At 33.4% G+C, this 23,756-nt stretch overlaps 2 long non-coding RNA genes and 1 pseudogene across 2 annotated transcripts; 2 read left to right on the plus strand and 1 right to left on the minus strand.

Moving 5' to 3' along the window:
- The first annotated feature begins 9,950 nt into the window (after window positions 1–9,950).
- Window positions 9,951–10,624, plus strand: LOC136222874 (transcription factor MYB73-like; annotated as a pseudogene).
- A 1,823-nt stretch (window positions 10,625–12,447) lies between these two features.
- Window positions 12,448–16,874, minus strand: LOC136222049 (uncharacterized). The gene is made up of 5 exons (XR_010685477.1): window positions 16,730–16,874; window positions 15,581–15,682; window positions 15,241–15,355; window positions 12,886–13,035; window positions 12,448–12,485 (listed from the first exon to the last, which is right to left on the minus strand). It is a non-coding gene; the product is annotated as an uncharacterized lncRNA (long non-coding RNA).
- Window positions 16,875–20,713: 3,839 nt separating this feature from the next.
- LOC136222906 (uncharacterized) lies at window positions 20,714–21,362 on the plus strand. Its single transcript, XR_010685735.1, has 3 exons — window positions 20,714–20,839; window positions 20,919–21,030; window positions 21,201–21,362. It is a non-coding gene; the product is annotated as an uncharacterized lncRNA (long non-coding RNA).
- The last annotated feature ends 2,394 nt before the right edge of the window (window positions 21,363–23,756 follow it).

The following is a 23,756-nucleotide window of genomic DNA, read 5'->3' on the forward strand; positions in this document are numbered from 1 at the left end:
AGTATTAAATTAAAGGTTAAAATGAATAAAAAGGAAAGTTATTAGAATGAAGATTAAAATTAAAGAAAAAGTTACTAAATTAGAGATTAACATGAATAAAAATTAAAGCTTGTCATTCCAAGTTGCTTTCTAAATTTTTCAAATTTTGCACCTTTTAGTCCTTTTGTAAAGATGTCAGCAACTTGGTCATGGGTCTTCACATACTGCATCTTAATGTCCCCATGTAAGACCTTCTCTCGTATGAAGTGATAATGTACTTCCACATGTTCAGTTCTTGTATGAAACATTGGATTTGTTAGAGATAAGAATTTAAGAAAGATAAAGACTAATATTAATATTTCTTAAATTACGGATATACTATTACAAACTCAACTTTTTATTCAATCACACCACTCATATATATATTTTTTTGGAATACATAAAAGTCAAATATTGATATATGTGTACACATATACATTTATTACTTCCATGCTTAATTATTTAAAAAATTTTTGACTAAGACTTTTGCTCCACCTTTGAATGCATTCACGTGATGCACTTTGTTTTTTTTTTTTTTTTTAAATTAAAAATTTAAGTTTAATATTTTGAACATGCCCCCTTAAACTTAATTTTTCGTAACTCCTAGTTGATCTCTCAAATGACTGAACATATCGTACTTTAACGGTTTCGTAAAGATATCTGCAATCTGGTCTTGCGTCTTCACGTACTTCAGTATCACCTCGTTTTGTTCAATGCACTCCCGAATAAAATGGTACCTCGTATCAATGTGCTTACTTCGATCATGAAACACTGGATTTTTCGCTAATGCCAATGCAGATTTATTATCAATAAAAATCTCTGTCGGATCATTTTCAGTCATCTGAAATTCTTCTAGCAATTTCCGAAGCCAAATCGCATGACACACACAAGATGTTGCAGCGACATATTCAGCTTCACAGGTAGATAACGTCACGATCGGTTGCTTTTTTGAACTCCATGTGAATGCAGTATCACCCAGAAAAAATACGAAACCAGTTGTACTTTTTCGGTCATCCTTGTCACCGGCCCAGTCACTATCACTGTACCCAACTAATTTGAAATCATCAGATTTTGAATAAAGTAAACCCAAATTAGTTGTACCTCTAACATAACGGAGAATTCTTTTTGCTGCGTTCCAATGTGGTGCCGTTGGGGCTTCCATGTATCGATTTACTAAGCCGACTGCATAAAGAATATCTGGTCTCGTACACGTCAAATATCTGAGACTTCCAACCAAGCTTCGGAATAATGTCGGGTTGACTCTGTCTCCACCTTCATCTTTTGCTAACTTGATTCCACATTCGACTGGCGTGCTGACGGAATTACAATTTTCCATCTTAAACTTCTTTAAGATCTCCTTTGCAAAACCACTTTGAGAAATAAAAATTTCGTCGTCATTCTGCTTCACTTCAATGCCAAGATAATATGACATTAAACCAATGTCAGTCATCTCAAACTCACGAGCCATTGTCTTCTTGAACTCCTCAAACATCTTAGGATTGTTCCCTGTAAAAATGAGATCATCCACATACAAACAAACAAGTAACATATCGCCATTTTTCACCTTTGCATATAGGGCATATTCATGTTGGCATTTGACAAAACCATTTTCTTGAAAATATTTGTCAATGCGACTGTTCCAGGCTCGTGGTGCTTGCTTAAGACCATAAAGTGCCTTTTTCAATTTTAGCACTTTATTTTCTTGATCTTTCACAATATACCCAGGTGGTTGCTGGATATAAATTTCTTCTTCTAGATATCCGTTGAGAAATGCGGATTTCACGTCCATTTGATGGATTCTCCACCCGTGTTGAGCAGCTACAGAAATTATCAGTCTGATGCTCTCCATTTTGGCAACAGGAGCAAAAAATTCATTGTAGTCAATTCCGGGTCGTTGACTGAACCCTTTTGCCACCAATCTTGCTTTATGTCGGACAATTTCACCGTTTGCATCTTTCTTTGCTTTGAACACCCATTTAACTCCAATGGGTTTTTGACCGGCCGGAAGTGATGTCAGCTCCCATGTTTTATTTTTCTCGATCGAATGAATCTCCTCTTCCATGGCTTGTCTCCATTTTTCATCCTTCATTGCTTCTTCTGGATCTGTTGGTTCATCATTAACAAAATGACAATAAAGAGTTAATTCATCATCGATATTTCTTGTTACATCATAGAGATCTTTAATAGGTATGAATTTTTTTGGCTTTCCGGGTGGATGTTCATCTGAACTGTCTCCATCACTCGAGGACGAACTCGAACTGGATGAGCTTGCTGATGTCGAACTGGTTGCTGGTGTTGTGGTTGCGACTGTGACTAGTTCTTCATGATCATTGTCTTCATCCATGAAAGGATAAAAACTGTAGTTGTTTTCTTTTTTACCGGTCCAGTCCCAAACTGCTTCTTCATCAATGGTGACATCTCTACTAATTACAATTTTCTGAGTCTGCGGATCGAACATTTTGTACCCTTTGGAATGTTCTGAATAGCCCACAAACAAATATTTCTTGCTTTTATCATCTAGCTTCTTGCGTTCTTCATCCGGTACATGGACATGAGCAACACTGCCAAAAACACGCAAATGAGAAATACCGGGTTTTATTCCACTCCATGCTTCTTGTGGAGTTTGATCCCAAACACTAACAGTTGGCGATCTATTCAACAGGTAGACAGCACAGTCTACTGCTTCGGCCCATAACTCCTTCGGTAAATTTTTGCTTTTTAACATGCTCCTCACCATGTTGAGCACCGTTCTGTTCTTTCTTTCTACTACGCCATTTTGCTGAGGTGATCTGGGGACTGAAAGGAAATGACGGATTCCATGATCTTCACAAAATTGCTTGAAAGAGATGGACATGTATTCACCGCCTTTGTCTGATCTGAGTGCCTTAATAAAATGACCACTTTCTTTCTCCACTTGGACTTTGAATTTTTTAAATGTCTCAAATACTTCTGTTTTTTCCTTCAAAAAATACACCCAAGTTTTTCTACTATAATCATCAATGAAAAGTAGAAAATATTTATTTTTTCCCAGGGACTGTGGAGTGATCGGTCCACACACGTCTGTGTGAATTAGCTCAAGTGGTGCCTTTGCTCTTGACATGGACTCCTTTGGAAAACTGGTTCTGAATTGTTTCCCAACAAGACATCCTTGACACAGTTGATGAGGCTGGTCAATGTGAGGCAATCCGTTTACCATCTGCTTCTGTCCCAACTGCTTCAATCCTCCAAAATTGAGATGTCCATACCGTAAATGCCAAAGCCATGGGGGACTTTGCACACAAGCTTTCAAACATTTGGCCACGTCCGTTTGAATGTTAATTGTGAACATTCTGTTTCTCGCCATGGGTACTCGTGCAATCAGCTCCTTTTTCTCATTCAACAGGAGTAGTTTCCGGTCCACCATATGAACTTCATAATTTTTCTCCAGTAACTGTCCCAAACTCAAAATATTGCTTTTCATGTTGGGGACATAATAAACATTATCAATAAACTGGTGAGCGCCATTTTTGAGCCGAATAAGAATGGTTCCTTTGCCTGTAATAGGAACCTTAGAGGAATCTCCAAATACAACATTACCGCGAACGGATTCATAGAGCTCCACGAACATCTTCTTGTCACCACACATATGGTTACTTGCCGCATTGTCAAGATACCATATATTATTTTCGTGATTTTCTTCACCTTCATAGGTAAGTAACATTGTGCCAGTTACTTCCTCATCTTGAATATTATTGGCAGTCTCCTCTACCTCTTTAGGCGGACTCCAACATTCCACCGCGTAGTGACCGTACTTAGAGCAATTATAACATTGAATGTTGGATTTGTCGCGTCCTTCATTCGGCCTCCAGTTTCCTCTTCCTTGACCGCGTCCTCGGCCTCTTCCTCTGCCTCTAGTGAATTGAGTGCTTCTGTCATTGTTGTTGTTGCCGTTTTCATTTCTGCCTTGATTTCTGCCACGTCCTCTTCCTCTACCATTTCCTCCTCGACCTCTTCCGCGTCCTCTGCCGGACTGACTACTTTCGCCATTTTTAAACACAGCCTTTGTTGCTAAGATTTGTTCTGCGGAATCTTCTCTTCGTTTCTCAAACCGCTCCTCTCGTGCTTATAGTGACCCTACAACTTCATCAACGGACATTTCACTGATGTCCCTGGACTCCTCCATAGCCACCACTACGTAATCAAATTTTGGTAGTAGTGATCGCAGAATTTTTTCAACAATTCTGGACTCTTCAATTTTTTCTCCATACTGCCGCATCTGATTTACGACAGATTTTACTCGGGATGAGTAATCACTAATGGCTTCCGTCTCTTTCATCCTCATCATCTCAAATTCTCCTCTCAGCATCTGCAAACGAACTTTTTTAACTTTCTCCTCCCCTTGAAGAGAAACTCGTAGGATTTCCCACGCTTGTTTGGCGGTCGTAGCTTCGGCTACTTTCTCGAACATTAATTCATCCAAACCTTGATGGATGAGAGTAAGCGCCTTTTGATCGCTTTTGCGATTTTTCTGCAGAGTATCTTTTTCTACCTGTGTCAACGCTGCCTCGTTACCTGGGACTACGTAGCCTTTTTCGACTATATCCCAGACATCTTGACATCCGAGTAACGCCTTCATTCGAATACACCAACTTGAATAATTGGTTTTGGTGAGCTGAGGGTATTGATAAGGAAGTTTGAGACCGTCTGACATTTTTGTAGGGTTTGTTTTGCGGAAGACTAACTCTCGTAACGTGTCTCTCATACCACTTTGTTAGAGATAAGAATTTAAGAAAGATAAAGACTAATATTAATATTTCTTAAATTACGGATATACTATTACAAACTCAACTTTTTATTCAATCACACCACTCATATATATATTTTTTGGAATACATAAAAGTCAAATATTGATATATGTGTACACATACACATTTATTACTTCCATGCTTAATTATTTAAAATTTTTTTGACTAAGACTTTTGCTCCACCTTTGAATGCATTCACGTGATGCACTTTGTTTTTTTTTTTTTTTTTTTTTTAAATTAAAAATTTAAGTTTAATATTTTGAACAGGATTGTCGGTTAAGTGGATAGCTGGCTGATTGTCACAGTATAACTGTACCGAGTAATCGATTGGCTGATGGAGATCCTTCATGAGCTGTATTAGCCACGTATAACTAAATACATTGTTATCTCAATGACCTTACTATGACAAAGTTAAAAAAACAGTTGTCATAACTAAACTACAATGACAGATACGAACATAACCTCTGTCATATTATACATAAAAGTTTTTGAGTTTCACTCACTCCAGTGACAGACTATATAAAAAATTTATGGTTAGAATACATCTAATTGTCGGTTCCTAATAATAATAACGTCATCGTAACAATGAAAAGATGAAAGAGCGCAAGTGAGCGTATGTCAAGTGATGCTGCTAGAGATGACAGAACACCATTGTCGTCTGATGCACCATGAGACGGCAGCGAGGCCATGACAATTTTATATCTTGCGAGACGACCGTTTTGAATCATCATCTGAAAAGATATTCGGTTTAGTGTTTGTCTACTTTCTCGATTTGACACTCGTCAAACTAAGACTCAAACACAAAGGCTTTAACCACTCGAGCCAAATTTAATTAGTGTAAATTCATATGTTTCAAAACCACTCAATTAAATACAGAAAAAGAGGTTTAAGGTCTAATTATATCTCTCTAAATTATAGCTTAAAAGTCTATGCTAATTTAAAAGTTAATTAGGTGTCTAACTTTTTAAAATTACCATTTAGGTTCTTAATGTATGCTAAAACTGTTAATTAAATCCATCTCATAATGGAAATAATTTTTAGTTCAAAACTGTTTAATATTTTCAGTTCAAATGAGATTAGTATTTTATAATATTTTTTATTTTGATTATCGGTTCAGTTTAAATCGAACAAAATCAATATTACATCAAAACATTTTTTAACATGTGTATATAATTGATTAGGTTTAATTGATTACTAAAACTGAACCAATAACTGAAAATATCATAAAATAAGTCAAAACCCACAAAATCCAGTTTTTCTTTGAACCCATTTCATCAATTTCCCACTGCACTTTTTGGTCTCTGTTTCATCCTTTTTTACCTACAATTCCTGCTTTCAGATCCAATTTCCTCTTTTTCTTTTCAAAGGTTTCATAAGGTTTTAACTTTGAATCCGACATTGGAAATAAGAGTATTATTGATAAAATGTATTAGAAAAGTTTAGTTTAGTAGTCTATGTTTAAATAGGTCGAAATATGTAAATAGATTTATTCATTGGGCCAGTTGTATAAATTTCTCTAGAATACCGATCATAACCGAACTGGAAATATATAAAAACTAAACCGATTTGTGTTTCCAATTACAGAAGCGATTAATTAACACTTCAGCATAGTTAGGATCTAATTTATGATTTTACAAAATGAAGGATCTAATTAATTTTTAAAATATAGGTTGAGGACCTAATTGATTTTAAAAGATTTGGGATTCTCTGAACTTAAAATTCAAATTGAGAATTCAAATTGTAATTTCAATTCAAATTGAGAAATCAAATTGTAATTTCAGTATTAATTATCAAATTTTAAATTTTAATTATTCAATTATATATTGAATAAATAAAGTTGATTTTGTAATTAACTTAATAGTTTTTTATAACACTATTTATGGGTAAATTTCACCAATTGTGTACAACCTTTGCCCTATTTCACACTTTGGTGTACAACCTTCAATTTGTCTTATTAATATGTATGAACTTATAGATGACCTCCCACTTTGGTGTATGGCCGGTTAAAATGACCGGTCAACGAAAAGTCAACTCGCCACATCATCAATTTTTATTCTAATCACTAATAAAAGTGGGACCACCAAAGTTCAATTACTAAAATACCCTTCATTGAGTTTCTTCCTAAATCATTTATCTCTCAATCGCTTATTATCTACAGACATTTCTCTCCATCCTTCCATTTCTGTCTAACTTCTCTCTCATCAAACTCAAAGGCTCAAAATTTGCAGGATTTCACCCATCTTTTGTGTCTATAACAGAAATCCAAGTTAGTCTCATTGACATTTCTGGAACTGCATATGAGACGAGAGTAGATCGAGGCACCGATCGGGGGAGACGAGATCGATTTAGGTTATTACTTAGCTTTGATTATCGGTTGATAAATTGCTTCAATTGATTTTGTCGAGGTTGAAATTACTGGGCCATCGGTTTATGAAGTTTGGGCATGGCTTTTTTATCGCCGTTGTTGACTCCGACTGCGACGGCAACCACTACAGCTACCAGAAGGAAGACGACGGAGAGGATCGGCTGTATCTGTAAATTTTGCAATATCACAATATACATTGGCTTCTGGATCGGCTGTTTCTGTAAATTTTGGCTGCTTAATCTTCAATGAGAGAGAATTGTTGATTATTTTTGAGATAAATTGAATTTGCCCCAAATTTTTTTATTAATAGATTATATTGTGATATTCGGGTAATCCTTTATTTGCCCAATGGTTGATGGAAGGTCATAAATATAGAGATACAAGTGCTTATGTAAAATAAAATAACCTTTGGATATCAATGTGCTTATAGCACATGATGTCGTAAGTTCTGTGATTGAAGATTTTTCATAATAGCAAATGTGTTTAAGGGACCCAAAATTTGAATTATCTTGTCTTCAAATACAGGTAATTGATTTTAGGATGTTTCTTTTCATCTGTTCTTTGCAGTGGAGCAAAATCATCCATGGGATCCTAATCTTATAATCTCTGATGAGAGAGAAGTTAGAGAGAAGTGGAAAATAGAGAGAAAGGATCTGTAAATAATAAATAATGGAGAGAGAAAGGATTTAGGAAGAACACAATAAAGAAGGGTATTTTAGTAATTGAATTTTGGTGGGTTCCACTTTTATTAATGATTAGAATGGAAATTAATGATGTGGCGAGTTGACTTTTCGTTGACCGGTCATTTTAACCGGTCATACACCAAAGTGTGAGGTCATCTATAAGTTCGTATATATTAGTGAGACAAATTAAAGATTGTACACCAAAGTGTGAAATAGGGAAAAGGTTGTACACCATTGATGAAATTTACCCCACTATTTATCATGAAACCACATTTTTTATTTTCTAAATTCTTAATTTAAAGTTTTTATTCTCTAAAATTTGACGTTCTCCCTACCAACCTAATAACAGTTAAATGATATCAAAACGAAAATTTTGAAAAATTAAAGTTGTTTAGAAATGTCACAAATTCTTGAATTTATTTATTTTAGAATTGTTAATAGTAATTTTCATGCGTTGATTGAAGTTTAGTTGCAATTATTTTAGTACGTAAAGTTTAATGGCTTTTGTTTACATTTTGTAGTTTAGTGGTTATACTGTGAAAATGAGTAAAGTTGAGTTGGCCAGTGAATTTTCATGTTTGTATCAAAATGGTCACTCAACTTCAAATTGTCTTAATAAAATAATTCAATTTTGAATTTTGTCTCGATAAAGTCACTTCGACGATTTTAAGAGTAAAAAATCGGAAAGGTGATGTGATTGTCAAGCCAGCTATTGTCAACTTTCATCGTTGACCCAAACGATACTCGACATCAACCTGGATGACATGTGGTTGCCATCTAACAGACCGAAACAACACATATCGTTTCGGTCAGGTAGATGGAACATATATGTCATTTCGGTCAAGTAGGTGGCACCAAGTATCGTTTCAGTCAGCAATAGAAGTTGAATAGTAATGACGTGTCTATCATATTATATTTTTGCTATTATTTTACTTTAAAGTCACTAAAATGACTTTATTAAAACAGAATTCATGAATAAAAATAAATAAATTAATGAATGAATAAAAATATCAAAACACCTTTGGCAAAGATAATTCATAATGTAAATATTTAAAATGATTATATATATTTTTTTTAAATATTTGCGCACAATGCTCTTACATTAAAGAAGAAAAAAAAACCCCACCAGATCCGGATTATATTTAATTACTAAAATTATATTTAAAATGGAAATAAACTAACCTAAACACCTTAGAAATATCTAAATAAAACGAGATATGCATACTCATATTTCAAAGAAATAATTTCCTTTTAATAATTACAATCAATATTCAACACTAATTTATTCGCCTAAAATATTTCAAAGAAATAATAAAAGAATATGCATACTCATATATACTAAATAATAATATTAAGTGATAAACATCAAAATTGATCCAAACATTTTATGACTATTAATAAACCTTGTTAGGATTGTAACGTGTTAAATCAACAAGTAAACAATAATGTTCAAATTTTTGACCCTAATATTTTACAAATATTATGAAATCTTGTTGGGATTGTAACGTGTTAAGTCAACAAATAAACAGTAATAGTCAAATAGATCATGTAAGGAATTTGGTCAGTTACCATTAAATCCAATTTTATTAAATTTAAATATTAGAATAATTTTAATTTCCACCGTATGATTTTAATATACCTAAATCTAATAGTATGATTAAAGTCTAAATAAATTAATTAATGAATAAATAAATAGGTGAATAAATAAAAATTTCAAAATACCTTTGAAAAAAGAATTCACAATGAATTTTTTTGTAATGAATATTTTTCATTACTAAAATGATATTTAATTAAAATAGATAAAGGAAATAAATCTTGTTTCCATATTCTTAAAAATATTCCATACCATAACATCAACATATTCCTTAATAAAAATAATGATTGCAAATATATAACACTAATTTATAGGCTAAAAAATTTGAAAAAAATAATAAAAAATTATTACAGTGTATTGTCTTTGCAAAGATGTCCAAAATACCCTAATCAGAATTGTAATATGTGTATAAAAAGGAGGGGAGAATAGCTTAATCAAACTTTATACCGGTCTCCAGAAGAAAAAATAGTTCTTTCTTTCCCCTGTTTCTTCTCACTTTTCCATTCATGGCTTCTTTCAATGGTGGAGATTGTATCGAAGGCCATGGAGTCCTCAAGAAGATGATACTTTAATCAAGCTAGTTAAACAACACGGCCCCAGAAATTGGACTTTCATAAGCACCCGAATTCATGGCCGCTCAGGAAAATCATGCCCGTTACGGTGGCTTAATCAACTCTCGCCAGAGGTTCAGGACAGACCTTTTACTACAAAGGAGGATGATACCATTGTTCAAGCGCACGCTATTCACGGTAATAAATGGGCCACAATTGCTGGACTCTTGCCTGGCCGGACTGATAATGCCATTAAAAATCGTTGGAAATCTACTTTGCAGAGAAAACGCCAGGCCGAGTTCTTGTCTGCATCATCCAAGTCTAACTTGACGGTCAAGAAGATGAGTCTTGACGTTTCATCTGAGTCTAGGTCTGATTCGGGAGCGAAGAGGCTGTGTTTGGGTGTACGAACGGATTATAGTTGTTTCAGTAGGGTGCCTGAGACAGTGTGGACTTTGTGTCCACCGGGGGATGGGTTGGTTCTGGGAACTGCTGTGGCGGAGAAGGGAGGAGAAGAAGGCGGAGACGCTGAGAAAGAGGAACATGAGGAGAAATGTTTGCTCAGTTTACTGCAAAAGATGATAGCTGTTGAAGTGAAGAGTTATATTGATAAATTAAGGTTAAAATGAGACAAGACTAGATTTATAAACTCTTCTTTTATGAGTAATAATGTTTTTAAGATAATTAGGATAAGTTTTTTTTTACTACAAGATTATCATTATCTCGTATACATGATTTAGAAAATATTACAAGGAAATTCAATTTGGGGTTTTTATATTTTTTGTCACAACACGATTTCAAAAATAACTTGTTTGATGCAATTACTAGTTTTTTTAATCACAAATACACGATTTAAAAAATAACTTCTTTGACATTATTATCTTTATTTTAGATAAATAATCAGTTTTGATCAACTTTAAACATCTGCTATCAATATGCTATCACTTAGTCACGATTTTATACCTAACTTTTGACATCTTCTATCAATATTTTTATTTTGTTTTTCCCAATTGTTTTTTTATCTATTCAATTTAATTGTAACACCAAAACTTAATTAAAGTCCAATCGTTGCACTATTGAGAATCAATTTCACTTTCAAAAACTAGTAAATTATTTATCCAAATTAATCAAAAAGTATGCAATAAGAAAAACCCATAATAATTTCACATAATACAAAAACTTCAGGGTTTATGAAAGAACTTAAGGAAAAAAAATGGCAGATTTGCTACTCCTAATACGAACCGGTCCTTACTGCACACCACAGATCGAAAAGAAATTCGTAGCCCATTCAAAAACGATAACGGAATAGAAGACTTTTCCGAGTTGCTATCCTGATAAGGATTTGATTCCCCCTTCTAATATCATCTAGGGTTGAACCTATCCTGTCCTCCCTGCATCTGAAGCGAGAGCAAATGCTGTTGAAATCTGCAAAATACAACTCCAAGCGTTCCCCTGCCAATTTTTTTGGCAAGAGGTCGCTCCTAAGACTTGAACCCGTGACCTCTCGGTCACACAACAACAACAATGTTTACCGTTGCGCCAAGGCTCACCCTTTGAATCGACCATTCTAGACAAAATAGGTATTTCTTTTCCTTTGTATGATAGTTGTACAAAAATTGGGGGAAATAAAATCCATGCACCAAATATCATGAGTTGAATTTGGAAGGTTATAGGCTAATGCTATGAACCGTATAGGTGGCCTATTATAATCGAATTATAGCACATACATAATTCTACAATCTATCACGATTCAGAAAGACATTTCTTTCTTAGTGCATTTAAACTACCTACATGCAGAAAGAAAATTCCGAAATACCACAAAATGAGATATTGTAAACAAATGAAATTCACCATTAGATCCAATTGGAAGACAATTTCATGTCAATAATGAAAGCAAAATACTTACCGATTCCCCAAGGAAAAGAAACCATTAGGCTTAATAATCCCTCCATCCTGTGAAATTGCTCCATCACTTATAAGTGGAAGAGCTAGTAGCATCTCCTCCCTACTTTTATAAACATGCAGACGAGAAAAGAGGCTGTAAAATAGAGTCTCTTTGAGGCCATATACATCAGATACATACAACAAATTCATGTAATCCACATGGATCATGTTAACAGCGAAACCAATAAATCCAGGTGGGCACTCGCCATTAGGCAATTTTGGCTGTAGAAGATCAAGCATTCTTTGAGGGTCATCATCCACAAATTCACCACAGTAAGTTCTACAAGGGAAAAAAAGTTTGTAATTCAAGAGCTGAATTCCAAACAGCAATAAAGAAAAGAAAGAGATACATGCCCTAAATTTTCGAGACAAATGACAAGAAATCGACCATCCAGAGTCCGTCCGATAGTAGTACCAAAGACTCGAATTCTAGAATCACTATTTATATGGCCTTCCTTGTCATAAGTTTCAAGAGCTTTAACACCTTCGTAAGTCTTGCAAATAATTCCTAGCATTGTCTCTACTCCTAAGTACTCTGAAAGAAGTCTGCAATTAAGAAAGAATAAGTAAAAGTAGATTGAAAACAGTGCAGATAACTAACAACAACTGCATTATCATGCAGCTCTTTAAAGCAAAGATCAGCGTGGCAGTAAGTACGGAGGCATTTCACTGATTGAAAATAATAAGAGCTCTTGGAATTGTGGAGTACATAGATTAACTGACTATATTAGAACAAGGAACAGTATGCTATATCAGCAAGGAAACTAATCATAAGACTTATTTCATAGAAGAGGAAGAATCTACATGTTAGATAGATAGTAAATATCAATAACAGATAACATGCAACTTCAAACTGTCCTGCTAAGATAATCATCATCCACCTTGCCCTAAGTAGCAACAATACCAAGCACATCGTTAGTGAATGCGAGTTGAGGTGCATGAGTACCATGATGTGTTGTCAGCTGACACGGAATGCCTGCAGTAGAAGTTTCATGCTGTAGAATCTGCTTTACTGTTTCTGCCTCACTCTGATTGGAGGAATGGCTTTCACTTTCACCACTAGGAGGTCTTGCGGAGTGATACTTACAAAGAATAACTAAAGGAAACTTGTCAGTATAAAAAAAATGAAAATGGAAAGAGATATTATGCATCACAAATCATTATACACATAAAATCTCCAAACAATTCTATCATCTAAAAGTAAATCCTTTTATTCGGAAACACTGGCTGGAAGTTGAGATAAAAAAACTGCTCACACTATAAGTTCTGAGCTTTGGATTGAGTTACGGGTCCTTGACTATGAAATCAAGAAGTAAATCTTCTTTTCTTTTTCGACCTAGCTTACCTATAATGAGAATTAATTTCCTGACCTCAGAATTTGTTTTTCAAATGAGGAGTACAAAAGGCAGACTTGAACTAGGACTCCTGCTCATATTATCATTCAAACTTCCTAAATAAAAATTCTAAAATAAAGTCATACCCCTATTAGAATTAAAACTTCCTAAATAACAATTCTGATAATAAATTCCTACTCCTCAAGGACTAAGACTTCCTAAATAAATAACAATTATGAAACTAGTAAGTCCTAAACCTAATCAAAATAACGATTTATTATGATATAGACTAGCTACAACAGTTTTAACATTGCCTTCCCCTACAAAAATGAGTGTGATCTCATGCACAAAGATGATAACTGGAGCTACTTTCACCAAAGCATCAGTTGGTGATAGGATCTTCATCATCTGGTTCTAGTAAAGGTTCATACTGATGTCCTCATGTATATGATTAGTAATAATTATAACAAATCCTCTTAGTCTTTCGTTTCTCTAAACGGTCCTTCCACTGTTGGCCAACAGTCCCATCTTGATAATTTCTCTTTTTTCATATAGCCTTGGCAATTCAGCAGACTTATGCAACTCTACTTTAACCACTATTGTGCCTTTCAGCCCACTCAGGAATATTCCGACCTCCTGTTTTGCCATCGAAATGCTCATCCTCGCGTCCTTGCCGGTAGTTGTTCAAATCGTCCTAATCCTCAATTGTGCCTATCTGTTTAACTTTCACCAATTCTCCAATTGTATCATCCTGGATTGATGGTCCAAACCTTTGGATTGAAACTCTTCCAATGTCAACTGCAGTTTACCCCTCTCTTTGTGAATCATGATTCAGCACCTCCTTCCAAGCGGAAGGAAGCTAGTACCACATTTTCTTCTTCAACAGTGTGTTGATGCTTATTAAAATGCTCACACATATGCAACCAACCAGCTCAAGGGATCATATGACCCACCAAACTTAGAAAATCCAGTTTCGAGAATTTTGGAAGCAGACCTCCTCTGCGGTCGTATTCTACTGTCCACCCTCCAGTCTCCTTCCTTGTTGTGATAATTTCTAGTTTGAGTACCATGGCCTCCACCTTTGGCCTGTCTTTGCAATATGAAGCTCAAAAAGGCTTCAAACTGTTTTTCCACATTACTTGATTCAGCCATATCTCGCTCTAATACCACTTTGTTAAGCTCCTAAACTTTGGATCAAATTACGGATCCTTGAACCTTTAAATCAGGAAGTGAATCTTACTTCTTTTTCTTGCGAGCTAGTATGATGAGAATTAATTAATGCAGCTCGTTAGAGAGAAACCCGGATCTCTATGATGAGAACTCCTGACCTCTGAATTTGTTTTTCAAATAGTACTTTACCAATGATAAATGGTTCCTTTCTATAATAGTACAAAAGGCAGACTTAAACTAGGATTCCTATTCTATTAGATTTAACACTTCCTAAATAAAAATTCTGAAAACAAACTCCTATCCTATTAGAATTAGAACTTCCTAAATAATAGTTCTGAAAATAAACTCCTATTTCTACTAATACTAAGACTTCCTAAATAAATGATAATTCTGAAAATAACAATTTCTAAATAAATTTACTCTGATTTAGACTAGCTACAACAGTTTCCTAACAACATCATTTTCGGTTTATATCACCAAAAACTTTACTGAAATATCTTCTCTAATTAAATTAACTAAAACATTGAAGGAAACAGTATATACGAATGACAGATCTAAACATTGTCACCACAGTAGTTAAAGCACCTGGAGAACCAAGAATTAAAAACAGGTGACTCAATTGAATTTGTTAGGTAGCTACCATGCTTAAATTAAAAACCATTACACTACACAACATAAATTTGTTCCTAGATGTGCTTTTATCCAAGTGAACAGCACATGCAAATACTTCTTACCTGAGTAATCTTCAAGAAGAACTAATCCTCTAGAAAAGGCACAAAAAATAAAATTTAGCATACCTTGCAGATCAAGTATTGAGGTTTCTAATTTGTTTCATTGACTTTTCAAAATTTTCAAGTTATCCTCATGCTGCTTGATTTTGATTCCTGCTGCTTGTAGATCATCTTGAAATTTCTGCAAATGTTACAATTTAATAATTAGTTCTTTGACCTACTTTACATTGTAAATAAGCTCCAGTAACTTAAAGGATGTCTAAAAAACGAACAAATTGCAATGTGAAATTTCTGTTTTTTTTTACAAATGTCAACTCCATAAAACAAAATATAAATAAGAGAAGAATTGCTTTTGAATTACACCCACATCACAACAAAATGTAAAGATGCTATGCAAACTGAAAACCTTAGAATTGTATGTGATGGATTGGGCTTGCATAGAACCACCATTTTGCATTTCATTACTTGGGATAATACTAGCTTCTTCTTTCATTAGAGCTCACAAATCCTGCGGAAACACTCTACGTAAGAATTACAGTTGAAGCAAAAGGATCGACTTAGCATTTGCAAGAACATATCATCTCAAAGAGCAACAAGAATATGTTCCTTACACAAATAGGTAAAGCAAGGCACATTTGTATGCATCACAGTGCACCTCAAGAAATGATAAAAAGCCGACAAACAAAAACCATATTTACTAATAATAGAAAATAGTCATAGTAATCTTCTGAAATCTAAAGGTGATAAAAGTCTAAAACATATGAAGCCTCAGACATAATTTCTTTATGGTCTCACTACATATAGTGAACAAATTAAAAGCCTTCAAAGCTTATGCTCTCAATTAATGTCCTAACTATTGGAAGATGAAGTCATCAAAATTAGCTACAAAGTTTAAAAGTTCTCTACCATTCAGAAACAAGGGCTGACAATTTAATTTCTTTGATAACAACAATGCAAGCATATACATGGCTTCTACTCTTCTAGATGTCAACCCATATTTGAAGTTTTTACATTTCAAGCTGTAAATTCCATCTTTTTATGCCTTTAACACTGTGAATGATTTAAAACCTGGATTCATCTTAGGGCTATGGAAAACTTTCAAAATATAGTTCACTAAGTGAAGCAAAATGAAGTAGGAAAAAACAAATAGCGAAAAAGGGAAACAGAATCCAGCCACACTAATCACGAGCCTTCTTAGGGTCTCCAAATTTATCATTCTCATTTAAGCAATAATTCAAAGAAACTTCCATGATTTTCAAACAACAATCACAATGAAAAATCATTTTCCAAGCCAAGAGCATACAACTTTCACCAGAATTACAGCTCTACTATGAAGCACCGGTACGGGTAGGCTCGATACGGAAAATTTTATATATAATTAATAATATATATATATCATTTATAATGAAAATTCAAAAGATACATAAATATATAAATCACAAATCATATTCACAAAGTCATTATAAAAACAGAAATAATACTCTCAAGTCATTATAAAACCACAAATAACATCTATAATATTAACTAATAAGTAATTAATTCATAGCAGATCGACCAGATGAGAGGAAAAACTCGATCAAAGCAGATCCACCAGATGAGAGGGGTCGACTTGAACAAAGCAATCGAGGAAGACAACTGATTGCACAGAACCACTTAACAGAAGAACTCGACCAGATGAGGGAAAAGATTTAGGAATTTCAATTTTGTTAGGGTTCAATCGCATTGCACAGAAGAGATTTTCAATTTTAGTTTAGGGTTCAAAACTAGTAATCCTGAGATTATTTCATTTTAATCCTTATATTTTTTGAGTTTTAAAAAAAACCCTTATACTTTCGAAGTTTTTTTAAAAAAAAACCCTAAAATATCCCCGAAGTGTCCCTGGTGTGTCCCCGCATATCCCCTCATTTAAAGAAAAAGGGGATACTCCCAGGCGTGTCCGTATGTTTCCCGCGGAATCCCCTCACCCGGAGTATCGGATACGCGTACGGTGACCTCCGGAAAGTATCAGTGCTTCATAGCAGCTCTAAGACCATCTCCAACCTAGCATCAAACCGTATGCATCAAAATACGGTCATTTATCATCAAATTTGATGTTCCATCAAATTTTTTGATGGAGCATCATTTAATAAAATAATATTATTTATTTTCTTTTTCATTTATTTTATATACATAAAAACCAGAAATCAAAAATCATTTAACACTAATAATCAATCCATACAAAATCATTTAACTCTAATAATGATGAAATGGGTTGGAGTAAAAACATTGTAGCAACATCAAAACAGAGAGAGAAAATGATGAAAACATGGTTTGATGCAGTAAATTTGATGAAATGTGTTGGAGATGGTCTAAGCCTGGTTAGTTGGAAACTGAAAAGAACTGTTCATTAAACCTGAAAGGCAGTATTACCATCCATACGTGATTCAGATCAACGCGGTTAGGTGTTGACACCAACAAATTTAACTTGTCAAACTAATTTTTATGACTCACTTATATACCAAGTAAAACAAAATTCACTTGAAATTATCTGATTATCGATTTATAAACATCCATACAAAACAATTTTTCTTAGCAAGAGGAATTGAGTCCAATTTATATTAGAAAATTGGAATTATCCCAATGATCAAAGAAAATTAAGCAATTAAAAAGAACCAGACGACAGTTCAAAAAAAAAAAAAAAAGAACCAGACGAATTCCATCTTAAATTACAAAATGCACAACTGTAAAATTATGGACACTAATTTGGTCGCTCCAACAATGAGCTTACCCAGAAATATAAGTATAGAATTCCTGAGCGTTAAAGACCTAGGATGGCCAAACAAGAAGACTGTGCAAGGCAATGAACTGTGGCACTGAGGGAGAGATCCGAGTGAATTGAAGAGCATGAAATCAGGGTTTGGAGTGGATCTGGGGGGGTTTAAGTCAACTTCCTCTCAAATAAAAAGCTAAATAAATAATTGGGTAAATTCCAAAAACCACCCATGTGGTTTGATGTTGTTCCAAAAAAACCCTTGTGGTTTGTTATTACAAAAAAAAAAGGACTGTGGTTTACGCCGTTAACCAAAAAACGGAAAATGACTTAACGGTGTTAAAATGCTGACGTGGCACAGGGGTAAGGTTGGAAATTCGATTTTTTTTTTTTTTTTAATTTTTATTTTTTCTTTTTCTTTTTCTTTTTCTTTTTTTCTTTTTCTTTTTCTTGCCTTCTCCCTTCTTCTTCCTTCTCTCCTCCTCCTTCTTCCTTCTCTTCTTCTTTTTCTTCTTTTTTTTTTTTAAATTTCTGAAATTTTATTTTTTTTATTTTTTCTTTTTCTTTTTTCTTTTTCTTTTTCTTTTTCTTTTTCTTTTCCTTCTTCTTCTTCTTCTTCTCCTCCTCCTCCTCCTCCTCTTTCTTCCCTTCTTCTTCTTCTTCTTCTTCTTCTTCTTCTTCTTCCTTCTTCTCCCCTCCTCCATTCTTCTTCTTCTTCATCCCTCTTCTTCTTCCTTTATTTTTTTCCGAAATCTGGAAGGAAAATTCCAAATTTCTTCGAGTAAGGGAATTTAAAAAAAAAGAATAGAAAAAAAGAAGAAGAAGAAGGAGGAAGAAGAAAAAGGAAGAAGAAAGAAGAAGGAGGAGGAGAGAAGGAAGAAGGAGGAGGAGAGAAGGAAGAAGAAGGGAAAGGAAAAGAAGAAAAAGAAAAAGAAAAAGAAAAATTAAAAAAAATAAAATTTCAGAAATTTAAAAAAAAAAGAAGAAGAAGAGAAGAAGAAGAAGAAGAAGAAGAAGGAGAAGAAGAGAAGGAAGAAGGAGGAGGAGAGAAGGAAGAAGAAGGGAGAAGGGAAGAAAAAGAAAAAGAAAAAAATAAAAAAAATAAAAAAAATCGAATTTCCAACCTTACCATGTGCCACGTCAGCATTTTAATACCGTTAAGTCATTTTCCGTTTTTTGGTTAACGGCGCAAACCACAGTCCTTTTTTTTGTAATAACAAACTACAAGGGTTTTTTTGGAACAACATCAAACCACAGGGGTTGTTTTTGGAATTTACCCTAAATAATTTAAATAGTTTCTTTTTTAAAACCAAACAAAATGTTATTAAGAAATTAAAAAAGATTTATTACAAACTATAGAAACCAACAAATCATGGATAGAAAAATCACTAAAGAAACTAGCATTGGACCGAGCATGCCTAGCCATAGCATGAGTCGCTCCGTTCGCTAATCTCGAGATGAAGATCACAGAATAATTTAAATAGTTATTGAGTTTTGTCATAGTATTGTACTATTAGGTACTTGTGGTTTCCTAAATACACTACCACTATGTTTAACAGAGGTGATATACGAGGTGAGATAGGGATAAAAATTGGCTCTTTATATACGTTGTTTGTTAGAGGGGATGTACAAGGAAGGATAGATGGGTCGAACTCCAATTAATTTTATTTTTTTTAAATTTATAATCATAATCAATGTATCTCCCACATGATTTTTTTTCATGTGCGACTAACACGTGACATTGAGTTCCCTTGCAAATAGTTCATACCATCATTTCGGCACCATGAATGATTTTATTATGGTCAAAAGCAAAACTGAAATAATTTTATGGCTTAATATATCGCCAGCTCTCTAAACTTATCCATAATAGTAGATTGGCTCCCTAAACTTTACAAGTGTCTCATCAGCTCCCTAAACTTGCTTATTTCGTATCATGAGCTACCTAAACTTGTCCATAAAATTTATAGAAAAACCATAATACTAACTCTTATTAAAGTGCAAAAATACCCATAACGTTTGGGACAGGAGTAATTTTACCCCTAACGTCTAAAATGGTGCAATATTGGCCGTAACTTTGGAAGCCAAGAGCATTTTACCCCTAACATTGATAAATTGGGTTAATTTGAGAAATAATTCATCAAATTATCTTCTCGGTCATGAATCTTGTCATCTACACTTCACACGTGCATTATTTTATCCGTAACAAATCACAAACATATGTTGGGATGTGGAAAAAAAATATACTATCTTATGTACGAATTGGATATACTATCTTATTTCGATCTCAATCTTACAACACTAACTCTTATAATAGGTTGAAAGGCAGGGGAAGAAAAAATTACCTCACAAATAGATGAAGATGTATTTTTAGAATTTAGGTTTAATAAGTTTTCGTATTTAGTTGTTACAGAATAAGCAAATTTAGGGAACTGGTGAGGCATTTGCAAAGTTCAGGGAAGCTAATAAATTTTTATGGACAATTTTAGGGAGCTGGTGATACGAAATAAACAAGTTTTGAAAACTGGTTAGACACTTGCAAAGTTGAGAGAGTCAATCTACTATGCCTAATTTTATTGACCTATTTTAAAGCTTAATAACCAATTGACCATATAAGCTAAAAAAAAGCTAAAAGACTAGTCAAACTTGCCACATATTATTTGCTTAAATATAAAAGGAATCTATACTATATGCTAAATTTGTAGTTAATAGTACTGATGTGTCATCTCTCTTGAAGATATCTATGGCCGACGTGGCATTTTCTTAAAATACTGTAACTCTTCTTCTTCTTCACAACTTTTCTCCTTAACTTTGCATAACATGGTGATAAAGGGTTCCGAAATAATTACCCACATTCTCAATCTACCCATTCTTTATCTATTCAGATTACACGTTTTATTGGCAGATAATCCTATGTTGGTAAGCTTCTGTTTTTTCACTTTCTGGGTTGTAAATTTATCTCTGTTTTTTTATTCAAAAATTGAATCTTTTTTATTAGGAATTGGAAGAAAATTTCTTAAAGGAATTTGAATTCAAGACAAAGAAATCTGAAAACTGATCTTCTCACAGTGGAGGCGGCACCACAGTCCTTGCCTCTTCTTCACCCATGGGTAATATTTTTTTGCCTCTAAAACTGTAATGAATGCGTTCATCAGTGGTGGCTTTGGCAATTTACTTTCAATTTAATTTTCCTTAATTCTCTAGCACGGTTCTTCCCATCATCTAATAAAATTCCTTATTCTGTAGCACCATTGTCCACTTACAATGTCGTTATCTGCAGGATGCACGCAAATTTCTAGAGCCATGGTTCTCATTATGGATTGACATTATTGTGCGAAGTTCTCTTCTTATTTTGCTCATTTGTTGATCTAATTATCTTTTGGATTAGTAACTGTAAGTCTTCCAATTTCATGTGTTAGGTAAACATAATTATTATTTTTTGGTTAATGTGACATAATTATTTAATAACACATGTTCTTTTCTGAATTGGTTGAATTTGTATGTTACTCTGGTTGGGAGAATTGATAGTTTTTTTTTGCCTAATGTTTCTCCAGCCCCCTTAATTTGTCCAAATTGGTTATTTTACCCCTCAACTTATTGAATGTCCTATTTACCCCCTTAACTACATAAAAGTCGTATTTCTCACCCCTCAACTAGTCCATTTATCTCCCCAACTCATAAAATGTTTTATTTACCCCCTTAACTCCATAAAAGTGGTATTTTTCATCCCTTACAATCCGTTATCGAAGGCTAAATTGATAAAAAAATTTAAACGTTAAACCTATATTTATGCTATTTTGTAAGTGGAACCTAAATTGATACTTCCCCAAAAATCATAGGCCTATTTTGGTACATTATCCACTACAAAAAAAAAAAGCTTTTAGTAATGGGAAAATCCGTTATTAAAAGTCCAAATACCGTTAGTAAAAGCTTTTAATAAGTGGAAAAGCCCCTTATGGCCCCTTGTTAAACATTGCCTTGCTAAATGTTTTTAATAACGGAAATACGTCCCCTTATTATTAAACTTACAATAATAGAAAATATACCATTATTAATAACTTTTTATAATAATTAAATATCCCCTTATTAAAACTAATTACAATAACACAAAAAACACTTATTAAAAACCTGTTTACATGATTAAAATGCCTCTTATTATTAACAAATAATAATGATTAAAAACCCTTATTAAAATATATTATGAATAATAATCAAATCCCTTATTAAAAATATTTATAATAATAAAAAAACACTTATTAAAAAGCATGTATAATAATAATAACCCTTACTAAAACATATTTATAATGATAAATAACCTCTTTATATTTTTTTTTTAAATTTGCGCAATGCGCTTACATTAAGGAAGAAAGAAAAATTCCTACCAGACCCGGATATGATTCGAACCCATGACCTCCCAAGGCATAGGTAAGTTCTCAACCACTAGGCTAAGAGCTTCACCACTTTATAAATAACCTCTTTATAAAGAGTACTTATAATGATTAAAACCCTTATTAGAAATTATTTACAATAATAAAAAACACCACTTATTAAATAAGAATTACAATAATAAATATTTCTCTCATTAATTTTTTTATAATAACTAAAATTTCCCTTATTATATAAAAATGTCTTTATCACCAAAAAATATATAGTAATAAACAATGCCTTAGTTAAATCATCATTTTTCACAATTAAAACATCTCAACATAAATTAATCATAAAAAAACTACCATGTAATAAAGATTAAAAGATCAATAATTCAATAATTACAATATATATAAAAAAAAGTCTTTGTAAAGTTAGTTTCATCTAAAGATAGAAAATTTCCTATTTACAAAACAAAATATCTAAAAAGTTGTTCGAAAATTTAATTTATCGATCTAGAACCAAAAAGTTGATTGATAATTTTAGTTAGTCCAAAATGTTGCTCGGTCAAGTAGCACAAGGTTGTTGCTCGCTCAAGTAGCATGTAAGAAAAAACACAAAAAGAATAAAGTTGAGTCAATCATGTATTTAACTTGTTTATATTAATGTTCTTGTTATTTGTATTTTTTATTCGTTCTTTCTCTTTCCAACTTTTTTGACTACTATAAAGGGATAAGAAATACCATTTTTATGGAGTTAAGAGGGTAAATAGGATCATAAGTGGTGAGAAATGTCACTTTTATGGAGTTAATGGGGTAAATAGGATATTCAATGAGTTGAGAAGGGGTAAAATGACAAATTTGGACAAGTTAAAGGGGTGAGAAATACCATTTTTATAGAGTTAAGGGGGTAAATAGGACATTCGATGAGTTGGAGGGGTAAAATGACTAATTTGGACAAGTTAAGGTGGCTAGAGAAGTATTAAGCCTTTTTTTTTGTTGACTTCTCATCATATATTTGATTCATATATGACACTTTTTATAATTTTTCTGTGGTGCCCCTAAATAATTTAAGCATGTTTTGTAATTTATATGCCATGAAAATTAATATTTTGAGGGTGACAACAACTGCTATATGGTTGTAAGACTATGACTTGTGTATGGATTTTATCCGCCTATGTGTAGTTAGCAACTTCAAAGTGGTAAGAAAAAGAAAAAGACAAAAAGGATCACAATTGATATTTATTTGAGTTATAAAGATAACATGGAGGAAGGTAAATTTCTTTTCTAATGATTGGACATATTTATAAGCAATCTGTAACATCATTTCCTACTCAAAATTTAAATGAATAGAACTTGATAATTATCTATATAGAACTTAGGGGTGGGCAAAAAAACCGGTCAAACCGGTAACCGAACCGAAAACCGATGATCCAAACCGGAAAAAGTGGTTAACCGAACCAGTGGTTTTC

Source organism: Euphorbia lathyris, chromosome 3 (assembly GCF_963576675.1).
Source record: "Euphorbia lathyris chromosome 3, ddEupLath1.1, whole genome shotgun sequence".
In the NCBI taxonomy this organism is placed as follows: domain Eukaryota; kingdom Viridiplantae; phylum Streptophyta; class Magnoliopsida; order Malpighiales; family Euphorbiaceae; genus Euphorbia; species Euphorbia lathyris.